At 43.1% G+C, this 13,091-nt stretch overlaps 1 non-coding gene across 1 annotated transcript; it reads right to left on the reverse strand.

Moving 5' to 3' along the window:
* Positions 1 to 12,984: 12,984 nt before the first annotated feature.
* Positions 12,985 to 13,091, reverse strand: LOC112082482. Its single transcript, XR_002897156.1, has one exon. It is a non-coding gene; the product is annotated as a small nucleolar RNA R71 (small nucleolar RNA).

Raw genomic sequence — 13,091 nt, forward strand, 5'->3', positions numbered from 1 at the left:
CTTCATGTCGAGGAGTGCACGTGAGTCCAGATCCAAATGAAGATCTCGTGAAGAACACATCAAGAACATGCATGAACCCTAGTCTTTGATCCATCTTCACGTGTGTGTTCTTGAGCAGCTTTGTTCTTGATTCTGGGCTTGTGACAATGGACCTCGGCATGAAATGCCGAGGCGCTTGGACGTCGAGGGGTTCGGGAGAACAGGGTCCGGCATGCACGCCGAGGTCGCTACACCGAGGTGCATGTTCAACACTTAGTCGTTTCCAGCTCCATTCTTACGTGTGCATGCCTTGATCCCAACGTGCCGAGGTATCAGTACGAGGCCTAGCTCAGGATACTTCCAAAATATGAGCCTTGACTTGGCCGATGTCGAGGCAATGATGCCGAGCCCTGAAGAAACACTTAGCGCGTATCGCAACATATTTGGGCCCGTATCGACCATGTCGCCCTCCGGAAGAAGTAACTTTCGACCCACGACTCCGAATGCTCTGAGACCAGTTTCATAGTCAAGGTGACTCAATAAACTCGAACTTTGGTGAAGAAACCGTCGGAGCTTGGGTAGTGGAAGTCTTCCTGGATTTCACATCTTTGAACCGCATCGAAATCACCGGAAAATAAGCTGTTCGGACCGATGTGAACTCCGGAGACTTTATCTTTCAAACCACTCGTCCGAATTGAGCGATCCCTACTGTTCTGAAAAGGTCTTTCACAGATCTCAAACTTTGATGAAGACCGGGTAAGCTGATTTGGTCTGGAAAGGCTCCGTCCGCCGTGACCTTTGTACTTCGCTGTTCAGTTCTCGGATGCGCGTAATGTTGATGCATCTTCCGGAAGCTGTATCTTTCTCCCTACTGGTCCGAATTGGATGATTCCAACTGTTCTGGGATCTTTGTTTGATTATCTCCAACTTTGCTGAAGACCCCGCCAACTGATTTGGACCGGAAGGTTCCCCGGATTTCTGATCTTTGAATTGCGCAGACAAGGACAGATTTTGGTCGAGAAAAGCTTCCCGCGGTAAGAAAAATGACCGAGGGCTGTGTACCGCGGTGAGCTTTTTGGTCGTAAAAATTCTTTCGCCTCGGCCAAAACTCGACCCGCAGTATTAACACCTGATCTTCGACTCAGGCTGACTTTGGTCGATCGGTACGGACTTTGGTCGGTGCTGAACGATCGGTAAGCTTTTTGGTCGAGGTTGGACGATCGGTAGGGATTTTGGCCGGTAATGAGCGATCGGTAAGGATTTTGACCGAGGTTTCTGTCCGTCCGGTACACGATTTGGCCGAGAAATTCCTCCAAGCGGTTTTCACCATTTTTGACCGTTTTCTTCACCGTCTTCTTCTCTGCTCCTCTTCTTAAGCTCCAAATGACTCCCAAAGCACCTGATAAAGACCTCAAAACATGCAAAACTCTTTGGGACCTAATGCAAGCCCTAAATCCTATTTTCATGCCTAAAGACTCAATTTACATGGGAAAACACATGATGAGGACTCTAAAATGCACTCTAAATGATGTAAAATATAGACATATCAACCAGCTTACCCGGTCTTCACCAAAGTTCGAGATTCATGGAAGATCTTAGAGAAAGAGGTTGTAATGCAGATGGAGCTCATATTTCCTTTTTAGAAAGAAGTGATCACAAGGAGAACTCGGATTCATGCTCAAATATGCAATGTAAAGCCATACTCAGATATTTTAAAATTAAAGCACAGAATCTCCACAAGTGGTTTCTTCACCAAAGTTCGAGCTTATTGAGTCATCTTGACTGTGGAACTGGTCCCAGAGCAATTGGAGCCTTGGCATGGTTAGATCGAGGCATGCATACGTAAGAACTGAAGCTGGAAACGACTAAGTGTTGAAAGTACACCTCGGTGTAATGACCTCGGCGTGCATGCCGGACTGTGTTCTCCCAAGCACCTCGACATCATGACCCCTCGACATTTTATCCCGAGGTCCCTTGTCACGAACCCAGAATCAAGAACAGAATGGCTCAAGAACATACACGTGAGGATAGATCAAAGACTAGGGTTCATGCATGTTCTTGACGTGTTCTTCACGAGATCTTCATCTGGATCCTGACTCACGTGCACGCTTCGGCATGAAGACCTCGGCTTCACTTTCCGACACACCGTGGCACTCACCCATCAACCCAAGAAGGCGGTTCCGTACCCGGTTTGTTCCGGGCTGACCCGCGACACTTTCCCTTTGCTATAAATACATTTTGAGACTAAAAACCTAATTATCTTATCTCTTATCTGTTTTTAGCTCTAAGAACTTGCCTCTTTTGTGAAACTTGATTAATCTAATCCGATATCTCGTTTTTGCATCAGAATCTTGTTCTTTCTTTATTTCTTTTATCATCCAACATCAAACTCCTTATCATGACTAGCTACACGTCTTGCAAAGGACTTAGTGAGCTCGTTATGATCAGTGAGTAGTCGTTTAAGCGGCTTTAGATAGGTAGATTAGGGTGCTTTCAAGGTGGATTAATGGGTTTAGGTGTCTAGTCTTGCATGTTTCATTCCTTAACCGACGAGATCTCTAAGCTGGATCCAAGCACATCACTTGAGGTTCAGATCTGAGACATATCTCGCATCAGAAGTGTTTGTAGAAATGTCTGAACCACTCGGTTAAGGGTTTAAGAGTCTTTCATCGCGAGAGTGATAGTTTGTTCTCTTAAATGACGTTTTTGAACCGATTCTTATTGCTGACTGATTCGTGCTTCTCAAAAGGGATTTTGGTATGAAAGAGGATCAGTTTAGACGTTTAATACTTTCATGAGAAGATTAATGTGCCTTGAGTTCAAAGTCAAATGAAATCGCTTGATAAAATGATTCATTAGCCCCTTAGTCTAACTTGGAAGCACCCGAGTCAAATATCCTGTCTAAAGCTTCTGCCTTTATCATTCATTACCATCATCTGAATCACCTGTTTGTTATTTGCATCTTGATTAGTTTAAATCTCTGCTTTTATTTAACTTTATTGCTCATTTGCCTGTTAATCATCGTCACCAAACTTTTATCATCTTGTCTTGACTTAAGTGAACAAATGACATAGGCTAGCGTCTCGTTTACAAGCTTGGTTTGACACCCTTTATACTACTTTGACAAGGGGATTGATAACCCTTCTAAGAGCCTGAAAACTCTTAGTTATCAGAGTTCGAGGTTGTTAACCTTGATCCTGTAGAGACGGAGGCTCGCGGCTCTGAACGGAACCCTGCCGAAGAGACTCTCACTTCAGAGCTGAACCTTACTAGAGATGGTCATGGCAATGACCCGAACCTTATCAGCTGATGATCATGGGACCAACCTGGTCTCAGCCGACGAGTCCTTAAATGTTGAGCCTCTCCCGTCTCAAGAAACCATGAGCAGAGAGGAGCAATCAACCGACCTGCCAAAAGACCCTTCCACTCGCGAGGAGACACAGTTCTTGAACGAGATGTTCGTGATCCGTCCAGAAGGTCCTAATAGGCACGAGATTGCCTCTGCCAATGCTACGCTGGCTGTAGCTCGGGAAGGTTTGAACTGATGCTTCATCAAAAACTTGGAATTCACCTTGTTGCGGAAGCTGACATTCGGACTCGTCGTGCAGGCGAACTCCCTAGGACCTCGCGTGCCACTGGAGTTGTAGCTGAGGTTGGGTCAGGCTCCCAAGAAACACGCTCGGCGAAGCATCGTCGACTGACGCCTATAAACTCCTTCTCCTTCACTTATAATGGGGAGGTCACCCTCTGCAATAAAGATGACGCTGTCGCAGACTTGTGGCATAAGATTCGGATCGGGGCTCTCGAGATGGCGGATGTGAAGGATCTCACTTTTGTGTAGAATTACAAGGAGTATGCCATGTCAAGCTTCCAGGTTTGCACTATTATATCAGCGTGTTTTTGGGTATATCGTTGGTTTCAAATTTAACTCTTTTTGTTTCTGCTATCTTTAGATTGAAGCCCTTAGTAATGACCTTGTTCGGGCGTACAATCGCCGCATCAAGACTGCTCTCCGAGATGCTGATGGGGTGGAAAGGTTTAAGAAGAAGCTCCTTGCTGTGCAGGCTGTTCCAGCAGAGCTGAAGAAAGACCTGGAGGTCGAGCAAGCTAAGTCGGCCGATCTAGCGAGGACGGTTGCTATACGCGAACTAGAGGTCGAGAAGCTGCAGGCCGAACTCAAGCGAACTGAGGAATCCCTTGCCATGCTGGTTTAGACAGGAGGTCGGCCGAGGAGCGGTTGCGTTTGGGATATGCAAGCAGAATGGTCCGGCCGACGCAGGGAACAAAGGAAGGGTTCAGTCGAGAGGTCATCTGCTCAAATGAGTAAGGTTAAAGAGCATCTTTTGTCCTACCGGGCGGTGGTGTCCGAGCAGCTAGTCTAAAGCCTAGTCTGAAGCACCCTTAAATGCATCAAGTCCATGATAAGTAAGGGTTTGAAAATCCCTCCCGAAACCGTTGATCACTTTACGCAGGAAGAGACGACTCGTTGTGAAAAGCTGCTGACAATGGAAGTGGACGAGCTGGAAGCTGAGGACTTCAAAGTGTCACCCGCGTCTAATGACGAGCTCCCACAGGTTTCTTTGTTTGAGGAAACCATTGTGCCGCCAGGGATCAACCAGTGGGGCTCGAACGTTGGGGGAATATCGGGGAATCCGCTGGAAGATCAAGCTGCTCCTTAAACTCTTCTCTTTTTTCTTTTGTCTTTTGATGGATTGTTGTTGCGACAGGTCGGCGCTTATTTTTGAACTCAGTTAATTATGTATGTGAATCTCTTTTTTTCTGAAAACAAGATTGCGTCACGTTTATTTTTGGATATATAGAGGATAGGTCGTATAACAAAAATTGTGAACTCGAAGGGTTCGGCTTATTTAGCTCGTAAGTTTTTTTGGTTTAAATAAGTATGCAAAACTGGTCTTGGCTTATGTAGCTCGGAGTTAAAACTAAGGTGCGGGACTGGGCCTGGCTTTTTGTTTAACAAATGGGTACCACAACATCATGTGGATGCATGCGAGACAGGTCTCGGCTTAGTATCAAACATCTGGCCATGATGTTGATTTAAATTACCAAGGAGTTCAGCTATGAGCGCAAAAGTGTTAGGTGTGAACGTAGGATGTGAGTGCATGATGCGATCATGGAAAGCTTGCTTGAACCAGAGCTTGGAAACCAGGAAATCGTAGCAGAGGAGCTTGAACCAGAGGAAGCATTGCAAGTAGCAAACGGCCCAATGACCAGAGCCAAGTCTAGAAGACTCAAAGAAGCCGTTAGCAACATCATCAACCAACCAAGTTCGAAAGGAAAAGAGTATAATTTAAACACTCTTGTTGTGATCCAAGTCCGAGATACTTAGTGGACTTGTGATCCAACTTTGTACTCTTTATCCCCATCATTAGTTTTGTCCTAATTTTTTTTCTGGTGATGGGTTTCTAATGAGGAAAGTTGGATCACTTAAGCATATAAGTCCACTAAGTCCACCCCAAAGGAGTTTGCCAAGATACGAAGCATATGGATAGTTGAATTCAAACTTAGACAACTTAAATTTGTAATTTTCGAGATGTGTTTATTGCTTTGGCCGAAACTCTCTTCTACTTCTTAATATTCCTTTCTAATCTCATTTGAGAAACCATCTTATCTTTTATCAAAAATCTCTTTTCAAGTTAAGATCAACTCTTGTTGGTGTGTAATATCCATAATGAACCTTCAATTCTCTTTGACTGGTGAGTCATATCCAGTGAAGAAAATCGAACCCAATTAACAAAGGTCTTTCTGCAACCTTTGGAGTCTTATTGCCATCACACTCCTTGAAGCTCTTGTGTTTGCAAGGGTTATATGTTCCAATCCAATGCTTGAGTGTTCATCTAGAGAGAGGATTCTATCTAGAATCGCATCACGTGGTATCAGAGCAAACATTCAACCATTGGATCATCGATCATTAGGTTCTCCCTTATACTTGTTGTTCGATCATTTATCTAGTTATTTCCGATCGGATCAGTATCCATAGAGTCTGACTAACTTTCGTAGCATCATCACCTGTTTAGATCTAGTTAACTTTTCAACTTCTATCACCAGATCTGTTTATTTTTTAGATCATATTTTCGATCCAAATTCATAAGAAAATAGATCTAGTCTTTCGATTACTTGGAGTACACGAAGGGTCATATTTTTATGTTTGAACAATCGAAAACTTGTTGCTGGTGATTTCTGTTATTGCTTTGATTTCAGGGAATCATGTCAGACGGAGAAACAAACTGCCAAAGGGATAAAAAACTGTTAATGGCAGCCATGACTGCAAAACTTACCGAGTTGATGTCGGCTCAGTTTTGAGGTATTTAGAAAGGAACTACAACAGCAATCTGAAGCAAAATCTGATCGAAGGTATATAGGAAGAGACCTATATTTATCCCCTGAGAAGACCAGAGATCAACTCAGACCACCTAAAGATAATGCAGCAGATGAATATTATAGTCAGTCATCACATCATAGCCAACAAAGAACAATCCGAGTCAAAGGTGGTGCTGATCGTCTTCAAGATAATTTGGGAGGTCTAAAGCTTCAAATTCCCTTTTTCCAATTAAAAAATGATCCGGACGACTATCTAGAATGGGAGAAGAAGATAAAATTGGTATTCAATTGCCTGGAATACACCGAGATCAATAGAGTAAGAGTTGCTGCCACAGAGATCACCGATTATGCCCTGAGTTGGTGGGATCAACTTGTTACTTCTAGGAGAAGGAATGGAGAGTATCCAGTTGAAACTTGGACCAAGATGAAAACCCTCATGAGAAAGCGGTTTGTTCCGAGCCATTGCCACCAGGAGCTGCATAACAAACTTAGGCGTTTTACTCAAGGCAACCAAGGAGTAGAAGACTATTACCAAGAGATGGAGACTTTGTTGATACGTGCTGATGTCTCTGAAGACCGTTAGGCAACTATGTATAGATTCCGTGGAGGTCTCAATCGAGAAACACAAGACAGATTGGAAATGCAACACTATGTAGACCTTGAAGAGAGGTTGCATAAAGCAATACTACTAGAGCAACAACTCAAGAGGAGAGGTACTACAAGATCTAATCAAGGATCCACCACTTCCACATTAAAACTGAATATCAAAGGGAATGGAAGAAAATCGTAGGAACCAAACCCGAAATCAAATCCTTTGCATCTCACCAAGATAACAAGGCTAAAGCAGATGTCTCTACAACTCGTTCTATTATGTTAAGTGCTTCAAATGTCAGGGACTCGGTCATTATGCTACGGAATGCTCGAGCCAAAGGGTCATGGTGGTCTTAGACAATGGAGAGGTCGAATCAGAGGATGAAAAGACAGATCATGAGTTTCTATCTGAGCAAGAAGAGATGCCGGCCCAAGGGAGTTTGCTTGTTTCTAGAAGATCATTGAGCTTACAAACTAAGAGTGATGAGCAAGAGCAAAGAGAAAAATTGTTTCATACTCGGTGCCTAGTCCAAGGAAAAGTCTATTATCTTATCATTGATGGCGGAAGCTGCACTAATGTGGCAAGTGAGTCTATGGTCAAGAAGTTGGGTTTAGACGTGAAGAAGCATCCTAGGACATATAAGTTACAATGGCTCTACGATATTAGCGAATTGAAGGTGAAAAACCAAGTTAATGTGCCTCTAACTATCGGCAAGTATGAGGATGAGGTTCTATGTGATGTCTTACCAATGGAGGCTGGTCATATCCTCCTTGGCCGACCATGGCAATCAGATAGAAAGGTAATACACGATGGATTCACCAACAAGCATTCATTCGTGTTCAAAGGCAGGAAAACTACATTGGTTCCTTAGACGCCTCAAAAGGTTTTCCAAGACCAATTTCAGCTAAAAAAAAGGACAAACCATTGGCCAAATCCTCAAACTTCTTCCTCAAGGCTGGTGATGTTAAGAGAGCTTTATCTACTAAACAATCGGTTCTGTTATTTGTTTTTAAAGATTATCTTGCGAATATGACTAACCTAACACCGGTGTTACCGAGTGAGATGCCAGAACTTTTGCAGGATTATAAGGATTTATTTCCAGAAGATCAACCGAAAGAATTACCACCAGTGCGAGGCACAAAGCACCAGATAGACTTTGTGCCCGGTGCTTCACTACCAAACCGCCCTGCTTATCGAACTAACCCTGCAGAAACCAAGGAGCTTCAAAGGCAGGTCAATGAAATCATGGATAAGGTTCACATCAGATAAAGTATGAGCCCTTGTGCCATCCCAGTGCAACTAGTACCAAAGAAAGATGGGAGCTGGCGAATGTGTGTTGATTATAGAGCAATCAACAACATCACAGTTAAGTACAAATATCCTATCCCTAGACTTGATGAGTTGCATGGTTCTAGTATCTTCTCTAAGATATATCTTAAAAGCTGTTATCATCAGATTAGAATGAAAGAAGGGGATGAATGCAAAACTGCATTTAAAATGAAACATGGTTTATATGAATGGTTAGTAATGTCATTTGGGCTAACAAAATGCACCAAGCACCTTCATGAGATTGATGAATCATGTTCTTAGAGAATTCATAGGTGTATTTGTAGTAGTCTACTTTGATGACATTCTGGTTTATAGCAAAAGTATAGAAGATCATATCATGCATTTAAAATCGGTTCTAGATGTGCTTAGAAAGGAAAAATTATTTGCTAACTTCAAGAAATGCACATTTTGCACCGATAGTCTTGTGTTTCAATGCTTTGTTGTGAGCGCAGGTGGAATAAAAGTAGAGAAAAAGTGAAAGCTATTAGAGAATGGCCATGTCCAAAAACCGTTGGTGAAGTTAGGAGTTTCCACGTTTTAGCCGGGTTTTATAGAAGATTTGTGAAGGATTTCAGCACTCTGGCTGCCCCTCTTACCGAGATCATGAAGAAAGACGTAGGGTTCAAGTGGGAACAAGCACAAGAGGAAGCATTTCAGACCTTAAAGGATAAGATAACCAATGCTCCCCTCTTAGTTCTTCCTGATTTTCTTAAAACTTTTGAAATCGAATGTGATGCCTCTGTAATAGGAATTGGTGTTGTTTTGATACAGGATAAGAAACCAATCACCTTCTTTAGTGAAAAACTCGGAGGTGCCACTTTGAATTACCCTATCTATGACAAGGAACTCTATGTGTTGGTTCAAGCTTTACAAACTTGGCAACATTATCTTTCGCCCAAGGAGTTTGTCATTCATACGGATCACGAGTCCCTTAAACATCTCAAAGGGCAACAGAAACTCAACAAACGACATGCCAGGTGGGTAAAGTTCATCGAGACATTTCCCTATGTCATCAAATACAAACAAGGTAAAGACAATGTTGTAGCCGATGCATTGACTCGCAGGTATGTCTTACTTTCTACTCTTGATGCAAAGCTCTTATGTTTTGAACAACTCAAACATATGTATGCATCTGATCCTAAGTTCAAAGAATTTTATCAGTCGTGTGAAAAGTTTGCCCAAGATCATTATTTTAGACAAGACGGATTTCTCTTTTTTGATAACCGGCTTTGTATTCCTAACTGTTCTAATCGAGATTTGTTAGTTAGGGAAGGACATGGTAGTGGACTTGATATGTTCATAATTTGCATCATTTAGGTTGCATATTTCATTCCAAAGCATATCTTATTCCATGCATTTTAGGTCCTTAGCGTTTGTTTTAGGACTTAGGAGATGCATTAGATCCCAATGAGATCTTTGCATGTTTTGAGTGTTTATCAGGTGCATTTGGCGCTATTTGGAGTTGAAGAGGTGAATCCAGAAAGAGAAATGGTGATCAGGGTTTGAAAGATGGTGAAAAATAGGATTTGGAGGTTCTCGGCCATTCTCGCGTACCGCAGGAAGGTTTTTCTCGGCCATTCTCGTGTACCGCGGGTGGATTCCTCGGCCAAAACGCGTACCGGCTTAATGAATTCCTCTGCCAAAATCTCCGGGTGCAGACACGTTTCCGAAATCGCCTGTCCGGGGAACCTTCCGGTCCGATTCAGCTGTTGGGTGCTTCATCAAAGTTGGAGAAGATTGGATCACGGTTCCAGAGCAAGTAGAATCATAGAATTCGGACACGTGAGCAGAGATTTAAGCTCGTCGGAAGGAAGTCCTGTCTCGCTGCCGTTTTGGACCGACCCGATGAGCTCCGAAGAATGCAAAGGACAGTACACTTCAAGACCGATTCAGTTTACGGGACCTTCATAAGAATCCGAGATATTTGAGTCCTCTTTCTAGAACTTTTGAGATCATTCAATTCGGAGCTGTGAGCAAGAAGGTAACGTTTCCGGAATGGACACACGTCTGGAAGCCTCTTTCTGATCGTGTCAATGCACTGCGAAGACGAACCCTCCAGGAAACCTTCCACTTCCCAAGCGCCGAAGCTTCTTTCACCACAGTTGAAGATATATGAGTCTTCTGTTTTCTGAAAGCGGAATTACACAATTCGGACCAATACCCTGGAAGTTACAACTCCCGAAATGCGAAGTGGTCCAAGCTGCTCTGAGTGCTGCGAGATAGTCATGTGACTTGGTTAACTCGCATAGCCTGAAGATGAATGCCTGGAAGTTGAAGCTGCGAGTTGAGAAGTGCGGGTAAGCTATCACTGGATAAGGTCTGAGGCTCCCGAGCAAGAAAAATGCTAAGTCCACAATCGTGCGACTTAGTCATGCGAGTTGGCCACGCTTGGAACTAAACCGCACGATCACTCGCAATCTACACCGACTTGAGCCTGCGACCTGGGAATAATGGAGACCAACCCGCACACATCCCTGAAGACTCCTGCTACATGGTCGTGCGAGTTAAGGATCAGAGAAGACTTAGCCGCACAAAGACTCGCAATTCACATCTGGATGGGCATGCGGCTGAATCTACAAGGTTTTATCTCGTTCAAGCTTCTCTTCTTGGTTGTGCGACTTGGGCATGCGGCTTGGGAGTAAGGGATGACCAAGTCGCACATGTACTTTCCCCAGACTTTGCCTTGGTCATGCGGGTTGAAGAAGAAAAAGATCAAGCCGCACAAAGACTCGCAAAACACATCTACTTGGGCGTGCGGCTAAGACAAAGGATTCAAGTCTCACAAGAGGGTTTCTTCATCTGTGCGACTTGGGCATGCGACCTGGGAGACACTTGACCAACTCGCACATTCCCCACTTTACCCACTAAATCCGGGTCAGGACCCGGTTTGTTCCGGGCTGACCCGGTTTGTTTTTAAAGACTATAAATAGTTTTTAGGGTTTTTTCCCCATGACTTATGCTTTATTCCCTTTGTCTCTTGCCTCTTTTGTGAAAGACTCCACTTAAGAAGAGAAATATCGATTTTTAAGTGCTTAATCAAGAGAGTTTGAGAGATCTTTGTGTTTAAAGCTGCAAATCCATCATTATCCATCTTCCCTATCTCTACTTATCATCATTAATCATGGCAATCTTCTCAACTTGCAAAGGTTTAAGAGAGATTAGTATGATTAGTGAGTAGTCACCTTAATGAGGTTCTAGATGTGTAGGTTAGGGTGCTAAAGTGTTAGATTAGGAGTGCTTAGGGCTAGATTCATTGATTCATCTCTCTAAACAGCTGTTCTCTATGCTAGATCCTTGCACATCACTTGAGATCTAGATTCTGGGAATTTCATGCACCAAAAATGTTTGATGAAATTCCTGAAAGAGCTGTATTAGAGGTTTAAGCATTTGCGGCATGGTGATGTATTGTTATTTGCTTGAATGATCATTTAGAACTGTCTATTAATGCATATTGATTCATATTTCACAAATGATAATTTGGTTTGAAAATGGATTAGTGTAGGGGTTAATACCTTCATGAGAGGATTAATCCAGATTAGAGTTCTTAATCATTTGAATCATGTCTCATCATTGTCATTAGTATTCCTAGTTTAGCACCAAATCACCCTAGCCAATTATCATGTCTAGAATCTCATGCCTCCATCATATTATATCCATATCACTTCTCATTGTTTAGTTCTTCTTTAATCATTAATCCTGTTTTAAGTTTGTAGTTGTCATTAGTCAATCAAAATCACTCTTACTTGCTTGAATTAAGAATCTGATCACATAGCTTAGTGTCTATCACCACATTCTTGGATTGATAACCTCTTTGTGCTACATTGACAAGGGGATTGATAGCCCTGAGACCCTCAAAAGTCTTATCTATCAATTGGCGCCGTTGCCAAATTGTGGAGTGTTTAGTATTAAGCTTTGATCTGTTCTTGAGATCAAGTGCTTTCTTTTTTGTTTTTACTGATTACTTTCAAGTTCTGTTTGTGATTTCAGGTGCATGAACACCAGGTCCAGATCAAGAAGCTGTGGTCCACCTTTCTCTCTCAACGACAACATTAATCTTTTGGTACCAAGAAGGAGAAGGGACAGACGTGGAAGACAGATTGATCAGACTGATATGGAAGACCAAAGAGAGCATGTGGTGGACATAGAACAACCGGTTCAGGAGCAACAGGCTCAGGGTAATGGAGCTGGTAATGGAGTTGGTCAAGGGTTACATCAGGGTAATGTTCATCAGGAACAGGTGCATCAACAGCAAGCTTATGTCCACCAGGGACAAGCTCCAGCTCATCAGCAGAGGCATCAGGCCAATGCACAACAAAGACAACAGGTGCACAACCAACATCAGCCCTTCCAACACCAGCAAAGGAGATATGAGCAGCCACAAGTCTATGTTGGAAAGAATGACAGGGCAAATGCTCATCAGTATGGAGCTGGAATTCAGGCACCACCTGTGCAAAACAACAACTTTGAAGTGAAGGCATCCTTGTTGAATATGGTCCAGAACTCAAAGTTCCATGGATTAGCAATGGAAGATCCCTTGGAACACTTGGATCAATTTGATAAAGTGTGTGACCTGACAAAGATAAATGGAGTTTCTGAAGACAGTTTCAAGCTAAGGCTATTCCCCTTCAGTCTTGGTGACAAAGCTCACCAATGGGAGAAGAATCTTCCAAGAGGCTCCATTCAAACCTGGGAGCAATGCAAGCAAGCCTTCCTGTCTAAGTTCTTCTCCACCTCCAGAACTGCTCAACTAAGGAATCAAATCTCTAGCTTCACTCAGCACAGCAATGAGAGTTTTTGGTGAAGCATATGAGAGATTCAGGAGCTACACAAACCAATGCCCACACCATGGGTT

This window comes from Eutrema salsugineum, unplaced genomic scaffold (assembly GCF_000478725.1).
Source record: "Eutrema salsugineum unplaced genomic scaffold, Eutsalg1_0 scaffold_1, whole genome shotgun sequence".
Taxonomy (NCBI): Eukaryota; Viridiplantae; Streptophyta; class Magnoliopsida; order Brassicales; family Brassicaceae; genus Eutrema; species Eutrema salsugineum.